General features: G+C 40.4%; 1 pseudogene; it reads left to right on the plus strand.

Annotated features, from left to right (window-relative positions):
- The first annotated feature begins 1,508 nt into the window (after positions 1-1,508).
- LOC133763864 (large ribosomal subunit protein eL15-like) overlaps positions 1,509-16,320 on the plus strand; it is a 66,422-nt pseudogene continuing 51,610 nt past the window's right edge.

Genomic DNA, 16,320 nt, shown 5'->3' on the forward strand with positions numbered 1-16,320 from the left:
AAAAAAGAAATGCATGATATGAGACTTGAACTAGGATCTTGAGCTGAGCCACGTTAAACCATGATCTCTGGTCTCCTAAAAGTTTGCTCTAGCATGACTCAGGTGTCTATTTACTCTATTTTGTTTGTATCCAAACAGGGTTTTAGGTGGAAATCCTGTAAATCTATGGATATAGAAGACTATTGCTTAAAGGGTGGTAAAAAAAATGGTCCAAATTCTTTAATTTTAACAATGAAAAAAACTGAGATACTAAAGGTATTAAGAGTATTGATTTGGGGTCACATTCTTAGTAGAAGATAAGAATGAAGCCCAGGGCTATGTCTATATCTGGATACTTTAATATTGTGTGTGGTATCATCTAAAAGCCATAGGAATAAGTGGAATAAATCTATACACACATACAAGAGATTTTCAGTTTATGGAAAATTCACAAAAAATGTTGTGTGTGTGTGTGTTTGTGTGTGTTTGGGTATCTCCCATCAGATGTTAATTGTTTACTGTTTCCATCTAAAGGGAAGATAAGACTTATTAAGCATAATTCATAACAGGAAAAAAGCCAAAAACATAAACTCAAGTAATCTGGATTTAAATTCATTTGCTTTGTGATTTTTTTTCCTTAACAAACTTTTGTTGTAGCCTACAAGTCTCCCTCCCAAGCTGCCTCATAGCTCTCCTCAGACCCAACGCAAGGCAAGCTGACCACATCTTGTACTTTGAGGTGGGGGAGCCTCCTCACCTTTGGTCTCTGCCCCAGGACACCAGATCTGCTGTAGAATTAGAATTTGTAAACCTATACCAGGATCAGGGCTAACATCCCACCAGTTGGCTCTGGCCAAGAAGCAGGGCCTTGGCAGCTCCTAAGACTCCATGGGAGCCCCAGAGTTCATGGACAGGAGGTACTGCCACAACCCCTTCCTTAGGAGTCAGGTAATAGGGGTGGGAAACATACCAAAACCCTGCAGAGGTACCTGCTGGGTAGAGTAGAGCTTAACTGGGAGAAGCCAGAGAGCCAGGCAAGATTTCCTCTGGCCTCTCTCCTTGAGGGCAGTGCTGCCAGTCCCCTTGGCCTAACCAGGAGCCAGGGCCCCCTTGCATTCACACCAGCCAATAGGAAGCAAAAGCAGTGAAAACAAACTTAGTTGCCAGGAAAAAACAACAAAACAACCCTAAATATTAAAAAGTAAACTTCACACTGAAGTCACTAAACCAGCAGTGAACTGAGGGGACCTTGAATGCAGACGCAGCACCCACCTATCCCCATCCTATTTCTCCAAGCCCTGGGGTCCCCAAAGACAGGCAGAGGGAGCAGTGGGGCTGGGTCTGTCTCTCCCCAAGAGGCAGCAGCCAGGGAAACAAAGGCTAGGGTATAGGCATCAGGGTGTCCCAGCCCAGAGTGCCTTTCTGGATAAAGAAGGAGCGCTGTGGTGAGGAAAGAACACAAGCCAGCACTCAGTGTCAGGCACAATGATCCCTGCCGAGGGGCTCAGTGTGAGGGGCCAGAATGGGGCATGGTGGGGAGCTGGATGCAGGGGGCTCCAGGAGCCAAGGCTCTGCAGGTACTTTTGCTCTGCCCCTGGTCAGCATCTGGACTCTTCCTGGGCAGTGAATTAGCCCGTGACCTCCCCTCCCTAATTGAATCTACCAGGTCAGCTCAGACCACACTGCCCAGCCCAGGACCAGAGGTCAGGTGAGCTCCCACGAGGCCTCACCCCAGGCCGAGGGCAGAGCACCTGCTCCAAGAGTGGGTGACTGAAGGATGCAGTCCAGGACTGTCAGGAGAGCCTTCGAGGGCCCAAGGCTGAGAGCAGCACCTGCAGGCCATGCAGGGGCCCTGAGTACTGGACCAGCTCACCCCACTGGTTAGACAGATGCACCTGATTCTTCACTGGTGGCACACCCAGCTGGCTTCCATACCTGCTGCTCCCAGAGGCAGGCAGGTCTGGAGCAGGCCAGCTCCCTTGGTAGATGCTGGAGGAAATAGCCAGGCTCAAAAGTGGCGCACCACAGCAGAGCCTTCTCTGTCCACACCAGGGTCCCTGTCAGCAGCCACCAGGACCACGACTGAGTGCATGTGTGCTTGTCAGACCACAGTTCCTTATGAGGGCCCCCCTCCCTAGGTGAACTGTGGGCCCAACTGAGGTCTGTGGCCAGCATGAGGCCCATGCTGGGTACATCAGATGGGGCCTGGCACTCAGGCTTCTGGGGGTGCACCCAGTCCCCAGAATCCCCTTAGAACAGGGCATGCTGGAACCGGCAAGCCTGAGCTGTATCTGAGTCAGTCTCTCAGTCATAGAGTTCTCAGAGGCCAGCATCTCCCAGAGTTGCAATTCCCCAAAGCCATTTCACTCAGCTCTCAGGACCAGCTTTGACCATGATTTCCGCAGGATCAGGCCCCAGTCTCTTCAGGGCTGGGCCTGACAGCAGGACCTGGGGCTTGTATTCCCCAGAATCAGGAGCCCTGATGACTTTGTGGCAGGCCCTCCCCCTCCTGGTCATGGCCAGGCCCTGCCTTCAGCACCTGCACCCAGTGGGTGCTGAGACCTCCAGGCAGAGCAGCAGTGGTGCGACCTGGGGTCAGGAGCTGAGCTGGCAGGAGTGACTGAAAGGTTAGAGAGGGTTGTTCTTCCAGAGGGCATTCATTCTCCTTGGGCTGAAGGGCTCTGGTAGATGGGGAGGACCAGATGGTTCCCAGGATGCATGGCCACCAGTGGCTGTTCCATCTCGCTCACCACCAAGCACAGGTGGTCAAAGCTGGCCCACAACTTATAAGCACAGGCCCAGGCCCCGACAAAACACACAGCAAAGGTGAGCCCCTCAGCAGCCTCCATCAGCTCCACCTGCAGCCCTCCAGGGTAATGAGACCTAGGAGGTGGCACCTGGCATGGTCATCGAAGTAGAAGAGTGCATTGTGCATGGCAGGAACCAGTGATGCTGGGAGGCCACAGGAGCACACCCTGCTTGTGCCAGAAGCCAGCGTGGTCTACCTGCTCATCACACATGGTGTCAAAGGCTAGGTAGTGTTTGTTCAGCTTCATGGCACTGAGCCTGGGGCCTAGCAGACGTTCAGAGCCTCCTAGGCCTCTGCTCTCCTGGACTGTGCCCTATGCCCACATCCAGGCTTGGGTCCCTCTGCTCCAGGCTCAAATGTTGATTCCACAGGACCTGGTCTGGGTGACTGCAGGCAAGCTTTTAGTCGTTCTGGATCTCTCCTTCTTTGTCTGTGTCCTATTTACCAGCTCTCAGGCAGAGAGTGTGGTGTGAATTCCTAGCCAAGTAATAGGTGCTCAGACACCTCAAGCAAAGAAGTCGGAACAGCAGGTGCTGGGATTGAGCCCCACTGCCTGTAAGTCCCCTAGCTGTGGGTGTGGGGGAGAGGTTGTGATCACCCAGACTCACTGTGCTGACGTAGGTTGTCCACAAGACTGGAGGCACAGAGCTGGGGGCTGGCCCAGCCATGGCACAGGATGAGCTTGGTGGCCATGGAGGCCTTGTTTTATTTGCTATTTGTGGTCTTGAAGAACCTATTCAACACCTTGAAATTTTGGTTTCCTTTTACATAAAATGGGAATGTTGATTATTTTTGAAGATTTCCTGATTAATGCAGACAAAATATCTGGCACATAGTAACCATAATTCAACTTTAGTTCATTCCTCTTACAAATTTGAGAAAGGAAGAGAAAGCAGTGATGGCACTAATGCAGTGGTGAATAATATTTTTTCAGCACACTTAAATTCTAGAACTATGTGTGCAAACTTAAGGGAAAAACCTCACAACTGCAAGTTTTAGACTAGTAAACAAAACAACTACCCAATCACTACTACACATAAAAATATAAAACCATTCTGGTGAAAGTAGCAATGGTTATCCCACTACACTGTCACCTGCATATTAGTATTGAGTCTTATTTTTTTTTTGTTTTTTATTTGTTAACTTTTTTTTGACAGGCAGAGTTAGACAGTGAGAAAGAGACAGAGAGAAAGGTCTTCCTTTTTCTGTTGGTTCACCACCACCCCCAAGTGGCTGCTACAGCTGGCGCACTGTGCTGATCCGAAGCCAGGAGCCAGTGCTTCTCCTGGTCTCCCATGCGGGTAAAGGGCCCAAGGACCTGGGCCATCTTCCACTGCCTTCCCAGGCCACAGCAGAGAGCGGGACTGGAAGAGGAGCAACTGGGACGGAATCCGGTGCCCCAACCAAGACTAGAACCCTGGGTACCAGTGCCACAGCCTAGTGAGCTGCAGCGCTGGCCAGTATTGAGTCTTAATACAGATCGATTTTCTTTAATTTTCCTAAATGTGCTCATCCAATGCTCACCAGGTGTATGTCTCAACTGATACCAGATATGTCTTCTTTTGGCAACAGTTTGACATTACACTCTGCCTTTTCCTTTTTGCAACAATCAAATCTCAATTTTATTTCAATCAACCTATACCATGTCCTGAAAACAATGTATATACTGGGATGTAGCAAAACTAAATGGTATTAATTAAAGGCAGCAGCACACCTATAAAAGCAACCAATGCCTAGCTATGAATGAGGCAATGGTGTGCAAGTGACCTGCAAGATCAGCCTGCCAATGGGTCCAGATTCATCAAGACTGAGAAATCTATAGAAGCCGCTCCACCCAGAATTTAAAAGTCTGTTTGAGTCCTAGCTACCCAGGATGGAATCCAGGAAATGTCCCAGTATCTCACTTTCTACTTCCTTCGGATATGAATGATATCTTACTGTCTACAAATCAGCATAGTACTCCAAAAATGAAATCTTTTAAGGATGCACTTAAGAATTAAGTTTTTAATTATATAGATTATGTCTCTAATACTGTCTTCTTCATACAGAATCACTGCATTTGACTCACAGAAAGTGGCAGGTCATTCTTTGCCATGTAGGATATTAGTTCAAATTTGTCATTGCAGATAACGACAGGCAATTGTCTCCAACTGCATGCTCTGTTTGTTGGTTTTAATTGAGTGTACACTGAACAAATATTCATTGTCAGGGAACTAACTCCACTTGATCTCCCTGGCATTTCCAGCAGTGAGAATGAAGATAAAGAGGGGGTGACAGGAGGAAGGGAGGGCAAGAAGAAAGAGGGGGAAAAATAAAATTAAGCTCTTCTCACCTGCCAAGACTCAAAAAATTCTGAATGTCATCAGTAAAGATATTAGAATTGAAATAGAAAGGTTGGCCCACACTTTATAAAGGTGTCTACAGGCCATTTTATGAGGACATGGTTTCTTGCCTTGCTCTGCCTCACCTGTGACCACCCACTTGGGATACATCCCCTCCCAGGGAACTTAGCATTAAAGAAATCCTTTCTACTTGTATGTCAGACCTCATTATTGGGTTTCTTTATTTTTTCCTGTGATCAGGTTATACACCTTGTATTCTTATCCTAGAATTTGAGTTCACATCATTTCCAGGATTAAATCCCTGCTCCTCCAAAATTATCACCTAATAAATCATTTACTTAAAGAACAAAATAGAGTTATCCATATGAGCTGAACATCATGTAAAATAAACCTTTGTACCTTATTTTGACCCTCACAAAATCCATTGAAGAGAGGTATAATTATCTTCGTACTATAGAGAATACTGAAGTTTAAAGGGATTACGTAGCAGTAGTAGGTAGGACAATGGGATTTGGAATAGTTTTCCACTCTAGAAACTAATTTGTTTTTAACTGCACACCACAGTAACTCCCTTATTCCTGCCTTTTTGGGAATCGCAATGTAGCACTGCATGGAGACAACAAAATAAATAGCACATGAACTTGATGACAGGTGCATGTAAACCATGTCACATTAGCAGGGGAAGAAGCAATTCATTCTTCCTAGTGAGCCTGTGGAAGGCTGCTTTTTAAGAGGAGTCGAAAGAAGAGGAGGAGGAAGCATGACGATGGGATTTCAGGGAAAAGGAGATGCACAAACATCCAGTAGTAATTTAAGGTCAGAATTAAGGTGTTTGGTTCCTATGTGGTTCCTATGTTCCTACGTGGCAATGGAAGAAGCAAGAATGATGTTGGATACTGATTAGAGAATGATTTCAACATTGCTTTCAGACAGGGAGGATTTTAGTAAAAACTATCTTTGCTCAGTTTAAAAGACAGATGAGAGCCAAGAGAAAGCCAAAGCAGAAGAGCTTTTAAAATACACACTAGGGACCGGTGCTGTGGCGCAGTGGGTTAATGCCCTGGTCTGAGGCGCCAGCATTCCATATGGGCACCGGTCCGAGACCCAGCTGCTCCACTTCCTATCCAGCTCTCTTCTATGGCCTGGGAAAGCAGTAGAAGATGGCCCAAGTCCTTGGGCCCCTGCACTGTGTGGGAGACCCAGAGGAGGCTCCTGGCTCCTGGCTTTGGATCGGCACAGCTCCCACTGTTGCGGCCAATTGGAGAGTGAACCAGCAGATGGAAGACATCTCTCTCTCTCTCTCTCTCTCTCTCTCTGCCTCTCCTATATCTGTGTAACTCTTTCAAATAAATAAATAAATAAATAAATAAAATACATACTCAGGTTACAAAGCCTGATTTGATCTGTTGTGGAAGAGTAGAAGAAAGACAGTTTGGAGATCAGATTTGAAATTCTGTAATTGATGGCCAGTTGAGTTAAAAGGATGGAGGGTGAAGCATAGTTGAAGTTTCTAATTGGGCAATAGTACCAGAAAAGTCATTTCCCTCAAACTAAAAAGTTTACATCTTGAAGAACTGAAAGAGCAGAATAAGAGAAAGTACCACATAACCATATAACATGCTTAGGAAATGTGTAAACTCATGAGCAGCTACTCTAAAAAAGTGCTTCTCAAAATTAGTATGCACTCAAATCATTTGTAAAAATTATTCAAATGTGTATTCTGGTTTGGTGGTGCTGATGTGAGGTCTAACATTCTGTATTTCTAACAAACTTCTAGTGATGCTGATGCAGATGCTGGCCCAAGGCCACACCTTGAGGGACAGGATAGAATATACAAAAAAGATTTCAAGGCTTTTATACAGATGAGGTAGATGTTTTATGCATCAAGAAACAAAATAGGAATGGAGGGTTTGGGGGTGTAAAGGGGTAGAATTCAATCTTCTCTTCTGAAGATGCTCTGTAGAGACTAGCCAAGGCTTCTAGTGTCCTGACTGCGACCTTGGAGGCCATCTTGGCAGCTCTTCCTCGGGGTCTTTCCAATGGATGAGATGAAAGAATGAGCTCCTTGTGACTGCAGAACTATTTCCATCACAGCCAAGAATGTTGACCTTCTATAAAATAGAGGGTACCTTGGCTTCTTCCTTCGTCAAGACTCAAATACTCACACTGGAGGTGGAGATGAAAACGTTTAGCAGTAGGTGCCCTGAAGGTATGCTGAAAATATACCCCAGGGATCTTTACCTAAAATTTAATAATTATTGTTTGGCAAGTGGTTGGAGTAATGGATGGAACATTCCATAAATCGTATTTCCTCTTTTCTTACCCATGACTATCTCCTTATGTTAGTTTAGAGGGGTTATTTTTAAGTATTTTTTTGTTTGTTTGTTTGAAAGGCAGAGGTGCAGACAGAGAGGGAGAGACAGACAGAGAGATCAGACATCTGTTAGTTCACTCCAGAATTGGCTGCAATGGCGAGGACTATGCAAGGTCAAAGCCAGGACCTTGGAAATTGTTCCACGTCGTCCATGTGGGTGAAGGGGCCCAAGCACTAGGGCCATCTTCTGCTGCTTTCCCAGGTGCATTAGCAGGGAGTTGGGTTGGAAGTGGAGCATCTGAGACTTGAACCTTCACCCATATGGGATGCTGGTATCACAGGCGGTGGCTGAACCTACTATGCCACAATGTCATCCCCTTAGAGTTATTCTTGTTGTTATTGTTTGTTGGTTTCTTCCATTTTAACCTGGTTTCTTACAAAGGTATCTAATAAAAATAATTTTTAGGAAATGCGTGCTAACTTCCACTCCCTAAATGTGTCATTTCTGTAAAATTAACAGCTCCAAATATTGAAGAGAACCTTTAAAATTAGCTTAGTGCTTCTATATTGATATTCAGCTAAGTGATTGACTACACTTTGCTTGAATATCTCCAGTGCTGGTCAGCTTAGCACCACTCAAGAGATCACACTACACCTTCATAAAGCAATTTTGGGAATTTTAACTTATGTTATCCCAAGCTGGATTCATGAATCTTTCAATGATTGGTCATTGTTTTACAAAGAAAATTGTAACCACTCTCTCAAATAGTAGTTCTACTATGTTCTTGTAGAGCCCTCGTGTATCCAGGTTAAAAATTCTTTGTTCTTATAACTGTTCCTCATATAAAATGAATTCAAATCTCTTCTGTACCTGATAGCCTGTACCCTAAAAATGCTCCATTTTCCTCTTAAACCGTGATGTTCTCAATCAAAGGTAAAACTCCCAGTAGGACTCTTAGTAGCTTAGACTAACATAGGTCTTCCATTCATTATTTTTGTCACCATAACATATCTTGAGATCACACTACAGACTCAGGAAGAGAAAATGAATATGGGTCCAGAGGGAGAAAGAGAGAATGAGGAGGAGATGGACCTGAGATTAGTAAAACAGCTCCAAATCTTACTAGCTATATGAACAAGTTCTTTAATCTTCCTAAACTGAACATTTCCATCTATAAAATGACAAAAGTTAAACTTAGAAACTAAGGGTGGACCTGAGATCCACAAATAAAATATGCAAAGACCCTGACATTACCTGACACAGAGTAAACATAATTATTAATTTTGAAATTTTGCAAGACATATTTCTCTTCAATCTATATATCAGATAAAAATTTCTAAATCTTTTTATTTACCACATTTTACTAGCATAAATATTTTACTGTGGAACTAGTGACACAAATTTAGCTTTAGCTTTATACATTTATTTCTTTCAAATGTTAAACTGCTGCTTCAGTGTTCGGTAAATTCTTTATGGATAATTGTGGATCCAAATATTTTAAGTGCTCTTCTTAACTTATTATCAGACATAAATTCTGGTGTTTTTTTTTTTTTTTTTTTTTGGGTTAGACAGTGAGAGAAGAGAGAGACAGAGAGAAATGTCTTCCTTCCTTCCATTGGTTCACTCCCCAAATGGCCACCACTGCCGGAACTACGCCGATCCAAAGGCAGGAGCCAGCTGCCTCTTCCTGGTTTCCCACATGGGTGTAGGGGCCCACGCACTTGGGCCATCCTCCACTGCCCTCCCTGGCCACAGCAGAGAGCTGGACTGGAAGAGGAGCAACAAAGACTAGAACCCGGCACTGATACGGGATGCTGGTGCCGCAGGCAGAGGATTAACCAAGTGAGCCATGGTTCCGGCCCCTGAGATAAAAATTCTGATAAGCTTCATGTTCTGATTTAAAATATCATGCTTAAAATGTAAGAAAAATAATAGAAAAGGGAACATGGACACAGTGCCCCCTACACACACACACACACGTTTGAAGACAAGTCCGGTGGCTCTAGAAGAGTCATAGTTCAAGTATTCATCCTTTGAATCTAGCCCTCAACCTTCCTGTGGATTAATTTATTTATACTAAATCATCTCACTTCTTTTCACCCAGTCACAAAAATGTTACAAGAGACTAACTTCATGTTGAAATCCAAATATGTGCTATGTATGCCTGAGTCACCAAAAGGAAATGATTCTAACAAGTGCGGTTTGTGTTTTATGAACCCAAGAGTCTAACAGTCATAACTGCTTCCTTCTCCAAATACTTGTAAAATCTCTTCCTAACAGTCCATTTTCAGTTCTTGCTCAGAATCCCAAAAAAGCAAGTTCTGTGTCATTAATTTGAAATAAGAAAAATGATTTCACATAATCTTTTAACAAAATTTCTAATCTAGCAAGATATTTTTCAAACACATGTTACAGACAAACTTATTCTAGAATGATGCTCCATTTAAAAAGGTATTTTATAAGTTTTTCAAATAAGTTTGGGAATGGCTAAAAAGCTATGAATGTTTTGGTAAGTCTAAATCAACATTATGAAAGACTCTAAGAATTCTTGTAAACAAATGAATTTCCTTTTTTTTTCTTTTTTATTTAATAAAGGAAAAAATTCATGTCTTTCATATATACTTTTTGAGAATATAGTGATACTACCCCCCTTACCCTCCCTCCCTTGCTTTCACCCTACCTCCACCTTCCTTTCTTGTTTCTCTGTTAATTTTTGCAATGACACATTTTCTTTTTTAAGATTGATTTATTTATTTGAAAGTTAAAGCTACACTGAGAGAGAAGGAGAGGCAGAGAGAGAGAGAGGTCTTCTATCCACTGCTTCACTCCCCAATTGGCCGCAATAGCTGGAGCTACCAGATCCAAAGCCAGGAGTCAGGAACTTCCTCCGGGTTTTCACACATGGGTGCAGAGGCCCAAGGACTTGGGCCATCTTCTACTGCTTCCCTAGGCCATATTAGAGAGCTAGATCGGAAGTGGAGGAGCCGGGACTTCAACTGGTGCATATATGGGGTGCCAATACTGCAGGCAGAAGCTTTACCCACTATGCCACAGTGCCGGCCCCTACAATGACATATTTTCAATTTACTTTATAATCACAAGCTTGCAACTTCTCAATATATTTGGCCTCAAATTTATACTTTGTAGGTTCCATATGAATGCATCCTTGGATTTCTTATTTAATTTTATTTGGTTAGTTCACATACTATAAAATTTCAAAGTATTTAGATTAATTGAGACTTGTCTTATGGGCTAACTAATAGTATATCTTGGTAACTATTTGTCACATAATTACAAAGAGTACATATTCTGCCCATGTTGGATGGAATGCTCTATACATGTTAAGTCAAGTTATTTCTGATTTGATCTCTATTTTGTATTCACAGATGCTGAGAAAGAACTTTGAGATCTCCAAATATAACTGTACTTTAAATCTGCTTCATTTTCAGCTCTGTCAGTATTTGCATCATATATTTTGAAGCTCTTTTATTAAGAGTGTTGAGATGTGTTCTGTCTTAATGATGATCTATCTTCTTAATCATTAGGAAAATCCCTTCCTTACCATGAGTAATGTTCTCTATTTCTGAAAATACTTATTTTGACACTAATATAAGCTATTTTTCATGCTTTTGTTTCATATTTGCTTTTCCATTAGTTTAACTTAAAGTAACATGTAGGTTCATATATAACTGGATTTTATTGCATATAATATTTTTAATCCTGTGTAATTATGTCTTTCATTTTTTTAATTTTTGTTAATGCAAGGAAAACAGATTTCAGATATTTCATAGCTACAATTCTAAGAAGATAACCATACTTCCTTCCCTTCCTCCTTCAGTCCCCATGCTTCATTCTTTTTTCCCTTTAATTTTAGCAATAGCATAATTTCAATTTACTTTATACTCACAGGCTTAATGCACCACTAATCATAATGTTCAACAAGTAAAATGTAGAAAGATCATGTTCCACAGATGTACATAAAGGCTAAAAACAATAATCAAATCATAAGATGTCAGTTTCATTTTTATACTTTTTTGTACTCTATATTAACTACCACATATCAAAGAAAACATGAAATTTGTCTTTTGAAGACTGGCTTATTTCACTAAGCATTATGGTCTCCAGGTGCACCCATTTTGTAGCAAAAGACAGGATTTTATTCTTTTTATATGTCTGAATAGTGTTTCATTGTGTTTATGTATGTGTGTGAGTATATATAATATATATATAACATTTAACATATAATATATAATATATACATATATTATATATATAATGTTTTATTTATACACTTATTAGTGGATAGATATCTGGGTTGATTCCATATGTTAGCTATTGTGAATGTAGCTGCAATTAACATGGGGATGCAAATAATAATTTCACATTATGATTTAACTTCATTTGGGTAAATTCTCAGGAGTAGGATGGCTTGGTTATATGGCAGATCTATTTTGAGATTTCTGTGGAATCTCCATACTATCTTCTATAATGGTTGATCTAGTTAACATTCCCACCAACAGTGTCTTAGGGTAGCTTTTTCTCCACCTCTTCACCAGCATCCATTATTTTATGATTTTTGAATGATAACCCTTCTGACTGGAGTGAAGTGAAATCTTATTGTGGTTTTATTGTGAGTTTCTATGATGTCTAATAATATTAAACATTTTTTCATGTATTTTGGCCATTTGCATTTCTTCTTCTTCTTCTTCTTTTTTTTTTTTTAAAGGCAGAGTGGACAGTGAGAGAGAGAGACAGAGAGAAAGGTCTTTTTCCATTGGTTCACCCTCCAGTGGCCGCTACGGCCGGCGTGCTGTGGCCAGCGCACTGTGCTGATCCAAAGCCAGGAGCCAGGTGCTTCTCCTGGTCTCCCATGCGAGTGCAGGGCCCAAGGACTTGGGCCATCCTCCACTGCACTCCCAGGCCACAGCAGAGAGCTGGACTGGAAGAGGAGCAAACAGGACAGAATCCAGCGCCCCAACCAGGTGCCGGCGCCGTAGGCAGAGGATTAGCCTATTGAGCCACGGTGCTGGCCTATATTTCTTTTTTTTTTTTTTTTAAGATTTATTTACTAATTTGAAAGTCAGAGTTACACAGGGAGAGGAGAGAGAGAGAGAGAGAGAGAGAGAGAGAGAGAGAGAGAGAGAAAGGCCCTTCATCCAATGGTTCACTCCCTAATTGACCACAACGGCCAGAGCTGCACCGATCCAAAGCCAGGAACCAGGAGCTTCTCCCAGGTCTCCCATGGGTGTGCAGGGGCCCAAGGACTTGGGCCTCTTCCACTGCTTTCCTTGGCCATAGCAGAGAGCTGGATCGGAAGTGAAGCAGCTGGGTCTTGAACCAGCCCCCATATGGGATGCCGGAGCTTCAGGCAAGGGCATTAACCCATTAAGCCACCACACTGGCCCCAGGCCATTTGTGTTCCATCCTTTGAAAAATGCCTGTTAATATCCTTTCCCCATTTCTTAACTGGATTCCTTGTTTTGTTGTTTAGTTTTGAGTTCTTTATAGATCCTGGGTATAATCCTTTATCAGATACCTGATTTGTAAATATTTTCCCCCATTCAGTCAGTTGCCTTTTCATTTTGTTGATTGTTTCCTTTACTGTGCAGAAAGCTTCTTACCTTGATGTAATCCCATTGATCTATTTTTGCTTTTATTGTCTGTGTTGCTGGGGCCTTTTCCAAGAAGTCTTTTCCTATGTCAATGTCTTGTATAGTTTCCTCCATGTTTTCCTCTAGTATTTGTTGGTATCACATCACGGATTTAGATCCCTAATGCACTGCGAGTTGATTTTTGTATAAGGTAAGGTAGAGGTCTTGTTGCATATTTCTGCATGTGGAGATTTAATTTCCCCAGCACCATTTGTTGAAGAGACTTTCCTATCTCCAGACATTCATTTTATCTTATTTGTCAAAGATTAGTTGATTATAGATCTGTAGATTAATTTATGAGGTTTCTAATCTGTTCCAATGGTCTATGCGTCTATTGCTGCGTTAGTATCAGGCTGTTTTGATTAAAGCTGCTCTGTAATGTGTCTTAAAACTCGATATTCTTATGCCTCTGGCTTTTTGTCATTTAATATTGTTTTAGCTATTTGGGCTCTCTTGTGTTTCCATATGAGTTTCAAGATCATTTTTTTTTTTTTTTCTAGAATTGAGAAGAATGTCCCTGGTATTTTGACTGAGATCGTATTGACATTTAGATGATATTAATTCTTCCTATTCACAATCATGGAAAATTTTCCTATTTTTTTGTGTTTTTTTTCTATTTCTTCCTTTAATGTTTCTTAATTTTTATTGTAGATATCTTTCACATCTTTTGTTAAACAGATTCCAAAGTATTTAGTTTTTTGGTAGTTGTTGTGAATGGTACTGATCTTACAATTTCTTTCTTAGCCACGGAATTATTTGTTTACAAATGTCATTTTTTATGTGCGGTGATTTTATAACCAGAAACTTTGCCAAACTCTCTTATGAGTTCCAATAGTTTGTTTTCATTCCCCTATTTATAGGATCATGTCATCGGCAAACAGGGATATTTTGACTTCCCCCTTTCCAATTTGTATCCCTTTGATTTTCTTTTCTTGCCTAATGGCTCCAACTAAAACTTCCAGAGTTCTATTGAATGGTGATGGTGAAAGTAGGCATCCTTGCCTGGTTCTTGATTTAGTGGAAATGCTTCCAGCTTTTCCCAATTCAACATGATGTTGGTTGTGGATTCGTCATATATGGCTTTGATTGTGTTGAGATATGTTCCTTCTATACTCATTTTGCTTAATGTCTTTATCATGAAAAGATACTGTATATTACCAAATTCCTCCTGTGTTAAAATAATCATGTGGTTTTTATTTGTCAATTTGATGCTTCACATTGATTGATTTGCATACATTGAATCATCCCTGCATCCTTAGGATAAATCCCAGTTGGTCCAGATGCATGATCATTTTGATGTGTTGTTGCATTCTGTTAGCTAGAAAATTGTTGAGGATCTTTGCATCTATGCTCATCAGAGATATGGGTCTATAGTCATTTTACTTCATTGTGTCTTTATCTAGTTTGGAACTAAGGCAATTGAGGCTTCATAAGATGGAATTTGGGAGGATTTCCTACCTTTCAATTGTTTGAATAGTTCAAGAATTCAGAGTAGTTCTTTTTTAAAAGTTTGGTAGAATTCAGCAGTGAAGTCATTTTTAAAAGGAATACTTAGACAATATATGTTTAATGTAATTATCAGCATGATTAATTTTAATTGGTCTTTGTTTCCCACTTATCTCTTCTATTTTTAATTCCTTTTTCTATTTTTTCTGCCTTCTTTTGGTTTAAGTGAACTCTATGATTTCATTATATTTCTATTATTGATTTGGAGTGTTTATTAGCTATGTAATTTTATTTTAAAGTAGATGATCTAAGGCTTATATATTCATCTTTAACTTACAAAGTAAAATGCAACTTCACATAAAATGTAAAAATTTGACAGCATGTTTTCATTTCTTCATTCTGCTTTTTTGTGCTAACACTTTAATATGTTTTACTTATACTTGTGCGATAAGTTCCAAAGGATATTGTAATTATTTTTGCTGTTAGCAGTCAGTTATCATTTAAAGAAAAAGGAAGAAAATTCATAAATGCTTATCATTTCTGCTGTTTTTTGTTCTTTTGTGTAGATCTATGGTTCCATCTGGTATTGTTTTCCTTCTGTCTGAAGAATTTCCTTTAATATTTTTTTTTCTAGTGTAGATCTGTCAGCAATGGATTCTGTCAGCCTTTATTTTCTGGAAAAAGTATTTTGCTCTCATTTTTAAGATGTAATTTTGTTGGATATAGATTTCAAGGCTGAAAAATGTTTCCTCTAATCACTTTAAAAAATATCTATTGTTCTCTGACTCACATTGTTTTGGATAAAATTTTGAGGAACTTCTTAATCTTTTTCCATCTTTCTATACACTTTTCTTTGTTTTTTTTTTGTGTTTATTCTGCTTATAGGTGATTGAAATTCTTGTAGTCATGTATGTGTAACTTACTTCAGATTATCACTCTCCAATAAAGTACTATAAAGCACTATAAAGTAAGGAGTGACATATTTTTCTCACATTTTTCCCTGCTGCCTCCTGGATTTCAATTGTACATTGACCAGCAGGTCACAGAACTTCTCTTCAATTTTTTTTTTTTTTTTCCTGCTCTGTGCTTCAGATTGGATATTTCTGTTGCTAGGATTTCTAACTCAGCAAACTTTTCTTCTGTGAAATCTAATCTACTGCAAGTTGACCCAGTGAATTTTGCATTTCACAACTAAATAAGACCACTGTGTCCTACTTGCCTTGTGCCCTCCTTGCCACGGTTTATAAATTGGTTCCAGAAAGAAAGTTAAAGTGCTTGATGAAGGCACATCCGCACATTCTCCTTTTCTTGGGGATCATAGACTTGTATAGCTGCTTTGTCAAAAAAAAAAATGGTTTCACGCATTTTCTCAGTGTAATTGTAGTTTATATTATAAAGACAAATCCCCTGTCAGTTTCTGCTTCGTGATTAGAAGCAGAAACCCTCTGTGTAATTGGGTAATGCTGAACTGGAGAATTTACGTGGATGCTTTGGGAGTTTTCCGTATTTCTGCTACTCGTACTTTCTGGTAATTTATTAGAAGGTGATAAATATTCATAGGAATTTTTAAAATGCAAAGTTTATGTCATAAATTGGTATTTAATGACCAGGAGACAAATGGCATGTATATCATTTGAGGAGGAAAAACACTTAAATTAAGTCAAAATATTTTAAATATAGCTGATCCAGGAGACACAAATAGTAAGATCATATTGCATTTAATTTATCAGAAGTTCTTACTCAGTTATTAAAGAAATTATTCTTGTGAGTTCCTTAAT

Source organism: Lepus europaeus, chromosome 7 (genome assembly GCF_033115175.1).
Source record: "Lepus europaeus isolate LE1 chromosome 7, mLepTim1.pri, whole genome shotgun sequence".
Lineage (NCBI taxonomy): Eukaryota > Metazoa > Chordata > Mammalia > Lagomorpha > Leporidae > Lepus > Lepus europaeus.